Here is an 18,578-nt window from a genome sequence, read left to right on the forward strand (position 1 = left end):
CTCCCTCACCTCATAGGGCCAGGTCCAACAGTCCTACAAGGCCCACGGTTCCATTGGCTCCATCACCCAAACTTTCTCAGCAGTCTGAAACTCAACCAGAGTGGTCTTCTGGTCATGCAAGAGTCCCGAGCCAACATATAGCTGACTGCATCCTGGGGTACGGTTCTTAGGAGATTGTTCCCACATTTCCTTCACAAGGCTGAGAGGCACTCTGACAGGGTGGGCATACAGAACTGCAAAGGGATTGAACTCTATCTTCCGTGGTACTTCCCTGTAGGCAAACAACAGGTAAGAGAACATCCTACTTCCTCCTCAAGGGCTCTGACAGGCCCATGATCATACCTTTGAGGGTCTAGTTGAACCTTTCAACAAGCACATTGGTCTCTAGATGGTAGGGCATGGAGAATGTGTAGGGTACACCACACTGTGTCCCACATTGACTTCATGTATGCATACATGACTTTGGTGCCCTGGTCAGACACCACCTTTCTGGGGAAAGCCACCTGGGTAAAGATCCCCATCAATGCTGTGGCCACTGCAGATGTAGTCATCACCCTTAGAGGTATGGCCTCTGGGTACTGAGTGGCATGGTCCACCACGACCAGGATGTACCTGTTGTCTAGGGCAGTCTTGGGGTCTAGGAGTCCAACAATGTTGATGACTACCCTCCCAAAGGGGGTGCCAACGATAGGAAGGGGACTCAGAGAAACCTTCTGATTTACCCCTAACTTCTCACAGGCCTGGCAGGTAGGACCGGACCTGCAGAATGCATCTGAGGTTGTTCTCATCCCAAGCCTGTAGAAGTGGGTGATCATCCTTGCAAAGGACTTGGACTGCCCCAGATATCCTGCCAGGTGTACACTATAAGCCAAATCCAGTAGGAAGGCCCTGAACCGCTGGGGGACCACCAACACACAGGTTGCACCAGGCACAGGAGCCTTAGGCTTACTGTACCAGAGATCATTCTCCCAATAAATCAGGTGATCACCAGAGGTGTCTCAGGCTGTTCGGCCTCGGCCCGCTGCCGTAGACCCGCAAGAGTATGGTATTCTCTCTGGGCTTTACAGAGCTTTGCGCAGGATGGCCCACTTCAGCTTTCCAGTCAGCCAGCTCAGGTAGGCACTGCCAGCAGCAACATTTTTCCCTGTAGGTTACAGGGTATCTCCATCAGCCTCCTAACAAACTGTGGGAGTCTCAGGGGCAGGTTTCCCACACACCTAGCCCTTCCTCTTTTTGGAAGGTACCTGTGCCATTCTTCCAGGCTCCTGGTCCTTTTGGCCTTCCTCTTGGGAGGCCATAGACTGTTTGGTCAGACACACCCACGCAGGCAACTCAAGCATCTCCAAGTGGGAATTGAACTCCACTTTTTGCAGATGGTGTGCTCAAGGTCATTACCAAGTAGACTGTCAACAGGCATGGCAGTGACTCACAGCTACCCTTTAGGAACCTGAGCCCTCTCCCCCCATTCAAAGGAATCGAGAGCCACCGGATATTGGCTCTAATGGTTGTCAGCTACCACAACATGGTTTACTACATTGGGAATCACCTGCCCTGAGCATACCAGATGACACCTGACCGTAGTCATGCTGACTCCTATATCTCCCCAATCATCATGAGGGACCTTATGAATTTCTAAAGCTACATATGTAACAAACCACATTTCACACCCACAACAAAGTTAGACACCAGATCCTTGGAGATGTGGACCCTCCTACCTGCACTGGACACTGGATTGCCACTGCCACCATTACCACTGGACGTCTAACATTTATACCTAGTGCCAGCCTTTGCTTGGGGGGTCTCTCTGTCATACCCCCCCATCTGGGCCTGGAAAGGTCTTCCCCTGTCAAGGCTCCATACTGTCTAGGGGTGAAAAAAGGCAGGGCAGACCTGATGTCATATTCCATTGTGTGTGCAGGAGGCAAAGCCCTTTGAAGTATAAGTGGGATCGGGTACAGCCCCTCCCCAGTCACCATGAAGGGATGGGCCATCCTGTACACACCTAAGCCCCCTTTGTGTTACTGTCTGGAAGCAATACACAAACTCTTACAGCAGAGCCATTTACAGTCGTGTGACTGAGGACACTTGCAGGCGGCACAGATAGTTGGGACAGGAAAATACCAACAACTGTCATTGTCAGAATTGTAACTTAAAATGTAACTTCATTGTTTGAAATGGGCCTCTCAAGCATGGTCCTCCCAAACTTTTTGCCTTGTACCCTCCTTTTTTTGCTGAATGAGTTTTTGTTGGCCTTAGGAATCTGAGCACTTTACCAATAGTGACCAGTGCTAAAGTCCATGTACTCTCTCCCTAAAACATGGTTTGATTTGTATATACCCTATTGCCATATTTAATGTACATATAAGTGCCTAGTAAAGTGCACCTCAAGTACCCAGGGCCTGTAAATTAAATGTTACTAGTGGTACTGCAGCACTGCTTGTGCCACTTACTGAGGTAGGCCTTAAACATGTCTCCAGCCTGCCATTGCAGAGCTTGTGTACAGTTACACTGCATGTCGACATGGCACTTAAAACCTCTTGCCATGCCTTAAACCCATCTCATATTACATATTAGTCACCCCTAAGGTAGGCCCTAGATAGTCCATACGGCAAGTTACTATGTCATTAAAAGGCAGAACATATACTTTTAAGTTTTACATGTCCTGGTAGTGAAAACCTCTAAAATTCATTTTCGCTTCTATGAGGCCTACCCTTCTTAACATTGGGGATTCCTTGTAACACTTAATAGGTTGTAATTCCTGACTGAGAAGGAGTAGACCTGTCATGTTTAGTAACTATGGCATTGTAATGAAGATTGCTCTTTAATGGCAAAGTTGGATTTATTTTTACAATTGTAAAAATGCAGAAATGTTGCATTTTTTTCTTCTCTTTGCCCTGTGTACCTGCAGCCTTTCTCCAATACACATCTGGGGTAGGGTGGCAGCTGATGTGGGCATTTCCTCTAGACAGACACACACAAAGGAAGCTTAGGTGTGACTAATGGATCATCAAGATCCTGGCGGCCAATCCTGGGGAGGCTGGGTGGGAGAAGCTGATTCTTCCATCTAAATAGGACTGCATAATCCACTGTAGTGAGTCTGGAGGGAGGGTAGGCAGAAATAACCTGTGTGCACTCCAAAGAGCCTTCTTTGAAGTCAGCCCCACTTCAAAGGCACAACTGGATATAAGTACAGGACCTCTAATGCTACAAAATCAGTACACTACTGTACCTGTGAAGAACACTGCCAGGAAGAAGGACTGCTGTGCTGCTACAAGGACTGCTACTCTGGACTGCTGCTCTGGGAGAACTGCTTTTCTGCTGTGCTGCCCTGCTGCCTGCTGCCCTCTGCCCTGCTGAAGAAGGACTGGACCCATTTCACTTGAACCCAGAGTACCGCCAAGGGCTTGCCTCCTTTTCTTTTGAAGTCTGAGAGACATCAGAGACTTCTCTTCATCCTGTAACAACACCTGGACTTTGCTTGCTGCAAATCTTGCCCTGCCAAGTGGTGCCAATCCAGTCCTGGGCCCTTGGAAGTGGGTATAAAGTGCTGCAACTTCTAGAACCTGCACATCAATGCTGTTCCGCAGATTGGAACGGATGCATCTCCATCCACGCTGATGCATTGCCGCTGCTGCGAGAATCGATGACACCGCTGCGCCGTCGACATCAGTACATTGCCTCTGCTACAAGAATCAAAGACATCGCATCGTCGTCGACGCTGAAGCCTCACTGCTGCTGCCAGAATCAGGAGCACTGCACTGCTGACTCTGCACGGTTTATAGCCGATGCATTGCATACATCTTTGGGATCAACACCGGGGCATCACCTCCCTTGCTCCTAGCATCTTGTTCTGGACATCGATGCATCTCTGAACCAAGGTGGTGGGTCAGTGAACCAAGGCTGGGCTCTGTTTCCTACCTGTGCTCCATCATGGTTGCCTGACTTTTCAGGTTTGACCTGGTCTGCACGACAAGGTGGCCCTGGTTGACGCTTTATGCTTTTAGCACCAAAGTTTCATTTATTCTTTGAAAATTCATATCTCAACTTCTACTTATTGATTTTTGTTGTCTCTGGTCTTGTTTTATTCATTAAAATATAATACATTTTTCTAACTTGGTGTGGAGTCTTTTTTGACTGAGTTACTGTTTAAAGTGTTCCAGAAATAACTTTCATATTGCCTCTTAAGTTAAGCCTATCTGCTCTATGCCACGCTACCAGATGGTGAGCACAGGCTAATTTATGGTATCTGATTTACCCTAGCTAGAATTGTGGTTTCTGCTTGGACATGGTGCATACTTCTGCCAACCAAAAAAACAATTTCTAACATTCATCATTAAAGAGGATTTTAAATAACAATTTATTTGAGTGTAAACAGCATCTCAATCTCCTCACAGTGCAAATTTAGCATGTATTAAATGTATTAAGGTAAACCAGTGTTAGTCAATGGGTGAGATATGCATTACAGCAGTGAAAAACAACTTTAAGAGTTTAAGAGGACATGTGAATCATAAGCACACATGTCCTACATTTTGACTACAGTGCACCCTGCCATTAGGGACTACTTTAGGCACCACTTATAAGTATTAGAAAGAAAGGTTTAGGTCTGGCAAAATATTTATTTTGCCAGGTCAAAATGGCAGTTTAAAACTGCACTAAAGCCTGCAGGCCTTAGACATATTTTTAAAGTGCTAATTGAGTGGGTGGCAAAATGAGCGCTGCTTGCCCACCAGTAGAATTTAATGCACAGGTCCTGGGTACATGTAGTCTCATTTAGTAGGGGTTTACAAGTAAATTAAATGTGTCATTTACGTGTAATCCAAATGAACTATGTTTTAGAGAGAGTGCACATGCACTTTAGCACTGGTTAGAAGTGGTAAAGCCAACAAAAACAAATTCATCAAAACAGGACTGGTGAAGGCAAAAACATGGGGGGAATAACATGCCAAGGATATCAGGTGTAACACACTTGTATTTGGAAAAGCTTATCAGGAGTCCCTGCAGCACTACATGAGGCCTGGACCAGACTGTGGCTCAGTGCATGAGATGATCTTTTTTGGGGGGCCATGAATGGAGGTGGGAGTATCGGCTACAACAGGCAAAAAAAGGGAATCACCGTTTTGGTTTTGGGTGCCTAGAACTCTGAGATAGTTTTGATGAGACAAATTAGGTACCCCAGGAAAAAAGTTAATTATTATCCCAGATCTCACCTTTAGCCCATTTCAGTGGAATAGACATTTCTGTCAGTGATTGCACTGACTATAGCTCTAAAAACTCTGCTCTCCATATCCTAGGTCCAAAGTCTGGCAACCATATGCTCCGGCTCAGAGGTTTGAGGCCAGTAGGGTCTGTCAGGCAGGATGTGTGTGAGTGGCTAAACAGTATGGCACTTTCACCCCTTTCCCATTCAGAAGTGGGAACACTATATGACACAAGACTTGTAGAAGACTGATGTTCAATGACGATCAGATTGCCCTAAAATCTGTAAGTCTTTTTACAGCACAATGATCATTGTAGTATTTGTGCTGGGTCACAAACTGATGAATAGGGAAACATATGTTAACTACAAGGCTCTGGCAACATCTTTGACATAGGGCTAGCTAGAAGATCTCCACATCAGATGTTAATATTACCTTTCCTTAGTACTCTAAAATTACCTAATTGCAAGTTCCATTATATCCTATGTTACTTGTAATACAATGGGATATCCGTAAGGTTTGTGATGGCGTACTCCCCTCCGCCAAGATCATATTCAGGCCCTAAGACTTCAAAGTCTCAAATACACATTTTTTTAAAAATAAAGCAGGCTATGTATTTGGAGCTCAGTAATATTTATTCTACTCATGTGATTCTATTTTCACATCTCCACTTCAAAAACAGCCAAGTCCCAAATTCAATTTCTCTAAAATAAATGAAGGTTCGTATCAGATGAATTCAAATTTATTTCCATACACACCTCATATGTTAAAAAAAAAAAAAAAAAAAAAATATTAGCAAGGGACAGATGGTGTCTTTTTATAGGAATTGAGCCAACTTCTAAGGCAAACAATGTTTAAATAGCTATGAGATACTTCACCGATAAACACGTTGTGTCCATCAATCATGCCCAAACTGAGCAAATGAAAAACACGCAATTTGAGACCCTGCCTGTTGTATATAAACTAGGGATATGCAGCAGTGAGTTGAACTGCTTTTTGTGCAATCGAGTACTATCAGAACATTTATTGCAAAAGTGACTTCACAATTATTTAAAATAATAGGAAGCAATACAGCGCATACTCAAAAAAGCATTTACGTGCATTGGAAGTAGCACTGAAGAAGCATTCTTATGTGCTCTTCCATTCCTTTGTGAATCAGTTATGAAATGTGCAACTCTCTAATAGAAAAATTGCAAAGATTGCACATTCCTTTCTGTTTTTACTAATTTGTAAATTTGTATTCCCATTTTAAATGTTTTGCAGCCAATTAACTAGGGTATGTAAGAGTGCTACAGAAGTGCTACTTTGTTTGCTCCAAAATATCTTTGTAAATCAGCCCCATGATATTTTATCTGAAGCCTAACCCTTATCATTATCACAAACCCAGTCTGTACTCATTACTCTAATCCCATCTTGATACCTAAACCATGTTCCCTCAGACTTTTTCTTATTTATGACAATCCTTGTACCCATTCTTGTCTCTGTCCATATGGCAAGCCCAGACCCCATTCAAACCCTCCTTGAATCCCAGCTGTACACCTTACTAAACACCAGATTGATACAACATGAGACACTGACAGCTGGGGAATGACTCTGCCCACTTTGCATCGACTGTAGGCTTGCGCTGACTTCATTGTCACCCCCTGGAATGTAACTTGGTGTCACAGCAAGGCACACATCCTGAGAAGCTACAGCAGAAGTAGGTGCAGCCACCTCAGAAATTATGAGGTAGACTAATTCCAGATTCATTTCAGAAACACCAGGATGAAGACAAGGATGCGCTGCAGTGCCAAGCCCATAAAACAGCAGAATTAGCCCAGGGGAGGTATTCCAAACTGGGGGGTTGAGGTCCTCGCTAAGTATGACCCTGCACTCAAGAAGTTGGTAGGGTGGGGAGACACATGAGCTAGAGGTTCTGCATCTGCCTATATTCTAGTGGCAGCCTGGGGGGTGCTGCTTGCAGCTACAGTAAATTCTTCAGTGAAGCCATATTAACTGTGAGGTTCACAGAAAAGCCTGAATCATGCTACAATAGCTAAAAGAGAGTGAATTGTCTCCTGGAAGCTTTCCATTGGAGAAACCAGCTTGGCTTTTTCAGACTACAGAACATAAAACACAGTAATCAATGTTTGAGAGTAAATAAAAGCTTCAAATATAATGGCACCCCAAATATCAAAACTGGCTTAAACAGAGCCTGTAGATCAAGGCACGACAGGGTCAAACGCATGCGATCCAGATCATGCAAGCCTGCAGTAGTGTGGATGAAATTCCTCTTTGAAATGGAAGCACTTAACCTGTTTGACCTGCACATGCTACCTGCTATCCTTTGTTTTGATCCACAGCCCTCAATGTTTGAACCCTATCCTCTGTTTCAAAACAGTGGAAACCAGTGGTCATGACTTCTGAAATTAATCTCACATTCAGAATTAATTTCTCAGGCAGCAATACCTAATTTTTAGTTGGTTCAGAAGCACAGATTGGAGGTGTTCATCAAAGGCAAGGTTGCTCTGTGGATAGGTTCCCCCACATTCTGCTAGTCTAGGAGCTATTCATCAGTAGTTCTATGTCATCAACAGCAGGGGTAGGGCCTCAACAACAATGTTCCAGGAGAACATATCAGAACTGTTTCACAAAATATTTCTTCTCATTTTAAGGAGGCACCGCAAAACCTCTTCACAAATTAGTAGCGTCCACCACATCACTAGAAATGATACTAAGGAAAATCAGAGAAATGAAAGCAACATAAACCCAGGCCGGTGGTGATCTAAACGTGCAATAGAAAAAGTTGGATGAGAAACGTGGACAAATTGTAAACAGAGTAGAAGAAGTGTAAAAGCACGTTTTTTTTGGGGGGATCAAATATGCACTATTGCATTTATTGACAAATTAGAGGTCTGGCTTCCCAATTTGTCTCAGGATTTGATTAAATGGGGGCATACTGGGTTCTGCACAGTCCCGGGGTTCTAATGCTAAATTTCCCCACACAATTTTAGTAAACTTTTCTGACTACAGGAAAAAGGAACAAAATCTGTCTGAAGCCATCATGTGTACATCTTTTAAAATATAAATAAATCTGAAGTTTTTCTGACATGATTATCAAGACAGCACATAGGTGAAAGTAGTCTAAGAATATGATTTTGTATTTAGATCTGTTGGGGTACAGGTCTTCTTAGACCAACAAGTGAAGCTAAAGGTGCTCCATAAAGGTAAATTTCATGTGTTTGTTAATGTAAAGGGTATTCACACTATTTTAGAAGGGATTAGTACAACAAAGTAGTCCTGTTCTGTAAGATAACTTTCTTGTTGAGGAAATGCCATTTTTTGGTTGCCCTGATTTTACATTGAAACAGATGGGGGAGACGAGTGACCCCTTAAGGTAGAAGGTTACTTGAAAGGACAATGTAACACATAACACAGGCTTTCTTTTTTCTTGTTTTGGAGTGTGTTGGTTTTTGATGTCTTTTCTATACAGTTCTCAAACGCTAAAATTGCAGTATATCTTTTCTATTAAAAGAAGATGTGTCAATCATGGCCAAACAACAAACTCATTTTATAGCACCCTGTAAGAAGTAGGGTTGTTGCTGTCAGATAGGCTTTTGCAGATCACCCCCCCAGTGGCAGTCAGACAGAAGATGGTGGTACCAGGGTTCTCAAAGGAGAAACCTGGGATGGAAGGAGGGGTATACAAAGCACAGGTGAAAAGGAAAAAAGGGAGAAGTTACAAAAATTGTTCATTAAGGTTTTCATTATGATTAATGCCTTCAGTTAAAGTATTAACTTGTATCGCGAATGGATTCAATAATAAGTACATCTATCAGCATTGATGAAATGGTTATACAAGCAGAGCATAGGCTTAATCGTTCTTCAGGAATCTCACTTTAAAAATAGAAAGACATATGGATCCCAAAAGTGGGTATCATATTCTTTCTTTTCTTCTTTACATTGCCGTGTTCCAATTTATTTTCAGAAGGAACTTATATTTTGAAGTACTAGCTACTGAATCTGACAGAAACAGCAGATCAGTATGAGTTAAAGCTGTTTTATGGAGAAAGCTTTTTTGATTTTGTCAGCTATTATGGTTTTATAGAAGATGAATATGACTCACTGCAGCAACTTAATACCTTTTTAATGCAATCTACCGGATCAATAATAATGTGAGGCAGTTTTACTTATTTACGGATAACGCAACCTGACTCTTCTTGAAAGGATAAAAACAAAGAAAAGCTAAACACTATACTTATTTCATTACTGGAATCAGAGATTGTGTTAATAGTTCCCTAGATGGTAGATAATCCAGCAACCAGGTAATATAGTTGTTTTTCTAAAAGACTGAATACTGTTGCTTGTATGGATTTTTTTTTTATTTCTCAGCATCTTGCCAGGAAAAAATGGTAATAAGTAGAAATACCTTTTCTGACCATCCCTTCATTCGTTTAGAAGTAGAGTTGGAGTCAGTGCATCGCCCCATCCCGAGATGGTTTTATAGTAAGAAATTACCATATGGGAAGGAATGGTTAAACTCCACTTGCACTTTTTTCGAATAGCTTTTGCACAAAATATAGGCACTGCAGATTTCACAATTGTCTGAGATACTTTCAAGGCAGCATCAGGGAGGCAAGTGATTGAATTTACTTCAACAAGAAGGAAAGAAAGATTACTAAAGCTATGAATAATGCAGGAAACAATAGAAAATAGACCTTCCAAATGATGATCTCTAGCTCAAAAGAAAATATCAATAATTAGTACCAGGCAAGAAGGACTTTCAAAGATTGTTTTCTTTCTGAAGAATTGTCGAATGATAAAGCTCTGGGATGATACTCTTACAAAGAGATCACACATACATAAAGAATGGCAGCATAGTTCAACAAGATTAAAACCATCAGAATAGAATTTCGGACATTTTAGACCCTGCCGGTAAACAATTCACAAAGCAAGACTATCAGATAAAGCAGATTTCTCTTGCGCATTACAAGACTATTTATCAATCAGTTGTTGGTGTTACAGATATCTCAATTCACCAATATTCAGGTAATATTTAGAGCCCTAAAATAATTGATGAAAAAGCTTGCGATTGTACACAAAATATCTCCAAGACAGAATTAAAACTGGCATTTGACAGCTCAGCTTATCGTAAATGCTGTGGGAATGACTGGATCTTATGAATTTTATAATATATTTTTTCTGAAAATTCACAGGGTTCTGATGAAATTATTTAATGAAATTCTGAAAGGTAGAGTGCTCCAGACTCTTTCTCTGAAGACGTAGTTGGAAGGTGTTTTAAAAAGATATGCGACTGCAAGTTCCAACCAACTATAGCCCAATTAGTCTACTGAATGTAGACTACACATTAATAGCAAAGGAACTTAACTTTATAAGCCAGAGCACCCAGCTGCTATTTTTGAATACATTACTGGTGCCCATCATGCTTGTTTTCTTTTTCAAAATTAACAGCATCAGTGAAGTGTATTGATGCTACAGACATACTCCCCCCTATCCCTGAGATTACCCGTGGATTTACCCAGTCTTTCTCTATAATCCTTTTTCTACATTTAATAGTTTCATGTACTTTACTGACTTGCCATGTGGATAATCTAAGCTCAATGTATGACATGTGTTGCACTGCTCCTGTCAATCTCTATTTGACTTTGTGCACTGGCTGTAAGCATTTTATGCTTTATATTGTTCTGCAAAGCCTTCCTATATTGAATTTGTAAACTGATTTGCCCCATCATTGATGTCATGGAATTTGGTATCAGGATTCACTTTATATAGTTATTTTTCCACACATCTGACATGTCTTTTACATTTCCCCTGTTTGTAGTTAGCAACAATCAAATGTAGGACCTGTAAAATCAACATTGAGCCATAAGAAGTAAAGTTTTGACAAAACATAAATTCCAGGCTACAGGCTGTACCCCAAGCTACAGTTTTATTTTTGAATGGTCATCTATAAAGTGGGCATTTTAAAAGAATATTTAAAGTGGGTAAGAAATCTACTAAAAATGCACTATGTAAGGATTAAACTGTTGCTAAGAAAATAACAAGAGGACACCTCTGAAAACCTATTTAGCATAATCTCTTGATGCCACCTACAGATTATGCCATTATTTTGAGCTTTTCAGTAGAGTTAGAGAGGTTAAGAAATGAGACTTTACATAATCTGACCTTCTGCTACTTACATGATTCTGTAGTAAGATATTGTCACAAAGTACTGATTGGTTGTTGGATTTATGTAAACTTTACTGGAGAACGTATGATTTTCAACATTTGAAAGTGTAAAGAATAAGAACTTTTTAGGTCTCCAGGGAGGCTGACCTGTGATCTAGCCCACCTCGCAAAGAACGTAGGTGTTAAAGATGTCCTTAACTCACCAATTATATATGTTGCTTTGACCAAGCCGAAGTGAAATATCAAGGATGTTAGATTAAGCAGAATCAATGTTTTTTTGGGCTTCTGTGGATGTTGGTTGGAACACAGTGTAAGTGAGCATTGACCAAATACTCTGCATGAAGTTATGAAGTGGCACTTCTGAAATACATTGATGGTTTCTACCCAGCTTCCATTGGTTTGATGCCACAAAAGTAAACGTGCCAACTGTACCCTGCGTTGCTGTGCTAATGGAGCCAGGCATGAAACATGAACGCCAGCCTAGCTTTTGGAAGACTATTTGCACTGGGTTAGATACTTAGCAGGGCCCTATGGTAAGAGTTGGTACTCTTGATTCCCACTACCAGCAGGATATGTGCATAGATGAAATACACTGGCTTTTAATGAGCTCAATCCAGCCCACAATAAAGTTTACCTATAAATATCATATTTTCATTACTGGTTTTAATATATTTAATTATGCAATGCAACAACAGTGCACTATAAAACCTGCCAACTTGACTTTTCTTTGGTGCTATGGGGCCTCATTACGAGTCTGGTGGCGAACAGACTGCCAAACCCGAGGTTGCAGTCAGGTCCGCCACCAGTTTAGCGGTCCAACCGATAAATTAAGAGTTTGGCGGTCGGAGCACCAAACGACCACCATCTCCGCTGGGAACAATGTTCCCAATAGGATGACGATGGTGCGTATCGTAATCTGCCAGGGCGGCGATGAAGTCAGCACCACCCTGCTGATTATGACCTGGTTCTCCACCAGCCTTTTCATGGCAATTTCACCGCCATGAAAAGGAGGGTGGAGAATAGGTGAAGTGGGCCACGGGGGGGCCCTGCTCTGTCTTTGCCCATGACATTGCATGGGCAGTGCAGGGGTCTCCTTGCCCGGCACCCTCGTAATGGGCACTGTCTGCTGTGCAATGCTGTGCTGTGTAGACAATGCGCATTATCAGGGTGCTGGTGCCCTCTGCAGGTGGCAGCATTGCCGCCGGCTCTATTACGAGCTTGCGACAATGCTACTGCCACTTTCCTGCTGGGCTGACGAGCAACTTTGGTAAGCACTATATAAATAAAATAACAATTAGAATAACTAGGGTTCATTCTCTTCCTCCAACATCAGCAAAATTCCTTAATTATAACAATGTAAAAAGAGAAAACAGAAGAGTGACATATGTACAATTATGTCACTCGCTCTCCCCAGCTCGCTACACCATCTTCCCCACAGCCTTCCTAACTGAGGGCCTCATTAGGACGGGGAGGTTGCCGTCACACTGGCTACCTACACTGGCTACCTCCCCGCTGGACCCATTAAGAGTTTCCTGCTAGGCTGGCGGGCGGAAACCTAGACAGTGAACATTGCAATGGTGCTGGGAATGGGGACCCCTGCACTGCCCATACCAAGTGCATAGGCAGTGCAGAGGCCCCCCTGTGGCCCCTTGCATCTGTTCTCCGCAGGGCAGCACTGCATGCAATGCTGCCCAGGCGGATTAGGATCTCTGCCACCTCCAGACTGTCGGGATCCAAGAACCTGGTGGAGGTGGCGGTTTCCTGATGGTCGGACCGCCAGGGTTGTTATGTGGCGGTCAGACCGCTGCATCGGCAACGTTCCTGACAGCCACCATGAGTGTGGCGGTCGAAAGACTGCCACACTCGGAATGAGGCCCTAAGTGGCTTTAAACAATTTAGGTATGAGCACAAGAATTTTACATAGTTAGAGCTTCTTGACATGAAAAGCCATTGATTTCAAGCCCATTGTGTTAGAAATGGGGTTTCTGGTTGGCTAGGCTATGCACCTAAGCCAGGGAACCCACCACTCAAGTCAGGGTAAGGGAGCTATACAACCATGATAAACCCTGCTCACCCCCTTGGTAACTTGGCACAAGCAGCCAGGCTCATCTCAGAGGCAATGTGTTAAGCGCTTGCTCAAGACCAGTGACACAATAAATACACCACAAAAGAAACTCCACAGAATGTTATGTCAAAATATAAAATATATATTGTTCATAAACCATGGACCAAAACCTCTTAAAACAGTGATTACCTTGCCAACCAAGCAAAGGTCAAACATCACAATGAGTGTAATGAAAGAAGGGCAATTTCTACATTGCACATCATGAAAACACCATAACTGCGCATATGATGCAGATCCTGGATCAAGACTCATCACCCTCACAATGCAGGAATCAGAATGACATATACCATGAAATCAGGAAATCCTCCAGCTCTGGGGCTTCAGTTTGCGGTCCAGCAGGCCACAGGTCAGCCCAACAAGCAATTAAGTCCAATGGTGGTTCCAGAAAACGTTCTCCTGGCAATATGCAGTCTGTGGAGCCAACAGTTTCTAATTACAACTCAACACAATGTCTAAAAACATGGGGCTATCGCCCCTGTACTTCTCCTCAAAATGTCTTTGATCTAGGGGGCACTTCAAGGGAGTTTTAGAAGTGCACATCACCCCCTTTCAGCCCTAGTCCTGGCTCCAAACATCAGTAGAGGGTGAATGAGCCCATTGTGTGAAAGCAAAACACAGCCTATACAAATGTAAGTGTGTCCCGCCTCCCAATCTCCCAGCCCAGGAAGACCATTCAGTATTCAAATGTAATCCTGTTACACCTCCACCCTCTCTGTGTGATGGCAGTCTGGATAGTATGCACAAAGCTCAGGTGTCACTCTACCCCAGTTGTGGATTGGAGTCAGGCTGCAAAGCACAATAGCCATAAGCACAGTGAAATGCTCACTTTCTAAAATTGGCATTTCCACCATAGTAATAAAAAATCCACCTGCACCTATACAGATGATTTCTTACTACCATTTCAAACATACTAAACATGCCCACGCTACTCGTCATAGATCAGAAATGATCACTTAGACATATATAAGGTAAACCTGTGAGAGTTGCAGCACTCACAGCAGTGAGAAACCAAATAGGTTGTTTGTCACTACCAGGACATGTCACACATAAAAATAATATGACCTTTTACATACACAGCACCCTGCCCATAGGGCTACCTACTTTCAAGGTGACCTATATGTAGTAAAAGGGAAGTTTTCGGCTTGGCAAGTAATTAAGATGCCAAGCCAATGTGGCAGTGAACTGCGCATGCAGGCCTTGCAGTGGCAGGCCTGAAACAGGTTTGAACGGCTATAGTTAGATATCAGTCTATAGTTATAGTTTAATATCAGTCTATTCATGAGTTAGCCACATAAATTTCCGAGCTGCATAAATAATAGAAATTAGTGGATTAAAAATGGATTCACTGTCAGTTCAGAGACAAACATTCATGGCAGCATTGCAACGTCTCATATTATATTTTGTAAAAGGTGGGTGTAGATGTAACCTCCATGCTGGCAGAGAAAAAGTGCATAGCAGCATAAAGTGCAGGGCTGATTCATCGCTACGCTGTGTGGAATTAGTGTCCTGATTCTTGTTCGACCAATTCCTTGTGAAGGTCTTTACAGGAAGCGAGCCTAGCCTAAACTTTGTAATTGAAGTTATCTTTCTGGGGAAGAGATGGTCCAAATATTTTTCATAACAAATGGCAGGTAATATTTACAGTGATCTGAAACACTGGTAATTTTCTATGGGTAAAATCCATGAAAATGATTTTTACATTTCAGAAGACCTATAAAGCATTGGCCATCTATTACTGAGCCAATAACTATGAATCCTAGATCTATAGTACTGGGGGACTTTAACATTAATTTCAATGATAGTCAGGATCCCCACGTTACTGATTTTCTTGAATTTATGGTATATTTTGACTGGTTTTTGAAAATTACGTCAGCCACTCACAGGGCTGGCCATATACTTGATGGAATTTTTGCCCGTAACAATGATGTTGTTATTATAGATAATAGGGCATTCGATTGGACTGATCACCATCTTCTCAGTTTCAGACAGATTAATCTCTTTGTCTCTCAGACAGTTAACCCTCTCCCCCTGAAGCCAGTCAGGCATTGGAGCAGTATTAAAGAGGCTCATCTTAGGCCTGCTTTGGTCTCAGGTTGGAAAGCTGCTGAGAACCTCCCTCTATCCGCCTTAGACAGATTTAATCAGGGGATTAGAACAGCCATGGACCAGCTGGTCCCCTGCAAACCACCTCGGTTTTCAAGGAGGGAAAAGGCTAACTGCCTGTGTTTACGAACGATCTTAAAAACTGGCAAACAAAATACTGTCAACAAGAACGGAAATGGAGGTTAGACCCTACTCCCAATTGAAAGGGCAAAACTCAGGGCTATTCTTAGTCTGTATAAAAATGCCATTAATATTGCTAAAACAGAATACTACTCAAATAGAATTGATGAAACTATTAACACTCCTAGAGATTTTTTTTAGAGTAGTACACTCTCTCACCATTTCTGACATGCCTACAGATTTTGAGAATTGTAAACATTTTTGCAGTAAGGTGGCAACCTTTCTTGAAAGTAAAATCTTACATATTCAGGTGGACTTTCTACAACCCGCAGATACTTGTGATTTAAACGGCTCCTTGAACAGTTTCTTAAAGGATGATAGCCTTATACTGACAAAATTTCAGCCTCTCTGCTTAGAGAAGATAAAAGAAATATGACAACCATTAAATCTGGTTCCCCCACTGATTTCTGTCCACCTCATATTCTACAGCTTGTCCCGGATCTAGTTTCTACTGCCCTTGTCCCTATATTTCACGAGGTTTTGACCTCAGATGTGTTTCCTTCCTCTTTCAAGATAGCAATGGTGATTTCCTTGAAAAAGAAACCAATGGTAAATCTAATGACCTTAAGAATCTGAGGCCTATTGCTCTACTGCCTTTTCAATCGAAGATTTTCGAAAAACACATCAATGAAGAATTGGCCATGTTTCTTCAAGACTCAGGCATTCTAGATCCTACACAAAATGGTTTCAGAAAGAGCCATAGTACAGAATCTGCCCTCATTACCACTTTGGATACTATCCGGAAACTAGTTGATGAGGGAGTTGGTACCATTCTAGTGCTCCTAGACTTATCAGCAGCGTTTGATACCATCTATCCTCAAATTATGAAGCATCGCCTGCATCAGGCAGGCATTAGGGGCACCGCTCTAGACATACTGAAGTCCTTTTTTGAAGATAGATCTACCATAGTAACCTGTGGAGATTTTAAAGCACCTGCATATCAGTTACCATGCGGTGTACCCCAAGGCTCTTCACTCAGTCGTATTCTGTTTAATCTATATATGGCTCCACTGGTCAGACAGATTTGCTCATTTGGCTTCTTGACCACCTCTTATGCGGATGATACTCAATTAATCATTCTTGTATATGGGAACTGGGAAGAAGTCGCTGAACGATTCCACCAATGTATATGTGAGGTTAATGGATGGATGGGTATGAATTGGCTCAAAATGAACGGCGACAAAACTGAAATTATCCTCTTTGGATCTAGTGGAAATTTATGGAGCTCCCGCTGGTGCCCATCTGTGTGTGGAGACCTACCTGTACCTATTGGCTCTACTAAGAATTTTGTTTTTGTTTTTTACACTGCTTTATCCTTTAAGTCACAGGTTAATTCTAACACTAAAATCTGTTTCTGGATATTGAAAACTCTGAGAAAAATATTTCCCTTTTTACAAGAGAAGCTCAGAGTGTCCCTTGCTCTGGTAATCTCTAAAATAGATTACTGCAATGCATTATTGCTTAATATTGACAAGCTTTCACTCAGTAAACTTCATCTTATCCAGAATGCTGCGGCATGTTTAACACTCAATCTCCCTTGTTCCACTTCGGCCAATGCTACTCTGAGGCAACTACACTGGTTACCTGTGAAGAAACGTATTGTCTTTAAGACAATATGTTTAACACATAAAGCTCTATATACCCACAACCCTGAACATTTGACCTCGGGGCTTCGCTGGTATATCCCTAGCTGTCAGCTTAGATCTGCTGACTCCAACTTGGCCTACGCACCACGGACTCAGAAGGCCAGATGGGGCGATAAGGCATTTACGGTGGCTGCAGCTAAACACTGGAATATGCTCCCCCCCATGATAAGGAAATAACAGGATTTCTTGGCTTTTAGAAAGAAGATAAAAATTTGGCTCTTTCCACAGTAGACGTGACCAGGATTTTTTTTCCATCTGCTTTGTCTTTGGTGGCTCCCTCACTTCTGTTCCTAGCGCTTCGATGCCTTGGTCGGAATTCGCTTTATAAATATGAAATACGTACATACATACATACAAATTACTTTGAGATTCACCCTGGCTTCAGTGGACAGATGGTTAGATCTTCTCTTTGAGATGGAAGGCTGCGCCTGTTCTCTTTTTGTATGTTTATTTGAATAAAACCACAGCATGTCACAGGCCTCGTGTCTAAGATGTGCTCAGGTGACAGACCAGCCTGCCAAGCTTTAATGAACATGTTAAATTTGAAACCAATTTTTTAGCTTTTGGACATGTGTTTTTTAAATTCTGCTGTGGTGTTTAGATATCCAATTGGATTCCCACTCACTGTAATGCTCACCTATATTGCACATTTATTTAAAATTAGGTTGTCTGCCTGTGGGGAGCTTGGGTCAGTTGGCTCCTGGTAGGGTGCAGATAACACAGGCAAAAGAGGTGTATGTGTGAAGGCTGAGCGAGGAGGCCTTTTTTTTAATTTAGCCTATTATCTGCACTCAGGTAGATTTGTGGCAGATACGCCCATTCTGCGTTTATATGTGGACCCAAAGCATGTTTAAGTTGGGTCCCCATAATTCATTTGCATGCAAAAGAAAAACATATTCCTTTTACAGTTAGTAGTCACTTTATGGGCAAATGGTGTCAAATTATATTTTCTGATTGACACAGCATAGAAAGACTAGAATCTATCCTCTAGCTATGTTTAGGGTACATTTTACCATTATTGTGTTCTATCACATAGGTGTAAATGAATTATGATTTCTTCAGAGACTTGATTAAATTCACTTTCGGCTGACCTGTCTGAGTGAAGATAATTGCTGCCCCTTCAACTCACAGATGAAAGTGGCTCAACACAATAGTTCCACA

The 18,578-nt window shown here is 42.2% G+C and overlaps 1 protein-coding gene across 1 annotated transcript in view; it reads left to right on the forward strand.

Moving 5' to 3' along the window:
• The window catches only part of LOC138301512 (sperm axonemal maintenance protein CFAP97D1-like), a 419,805-nt gene that overhangs the window by 192,818 nt on the left and 208,409 nt on the right, over positions 1-18,578 (forward strand). The gene's annotated exons all lie outside the window — the stretch shown is intronic.

Source organism: Pleurodeles waltl, chromosome 6, assembly GCF_031143425.1.
Source record: "Pleurodeles waltl isolate 20211129_DDA chromosome 6, aPleWal1.hap1.20221129, whole genome shotgun sequence".
Lineage (NCBI taxonomy): Eukaryota > Metazoa > Chordata > Amphibia > Caudata > Salamandridae > Pleurodeles > Pleurodeles waltl.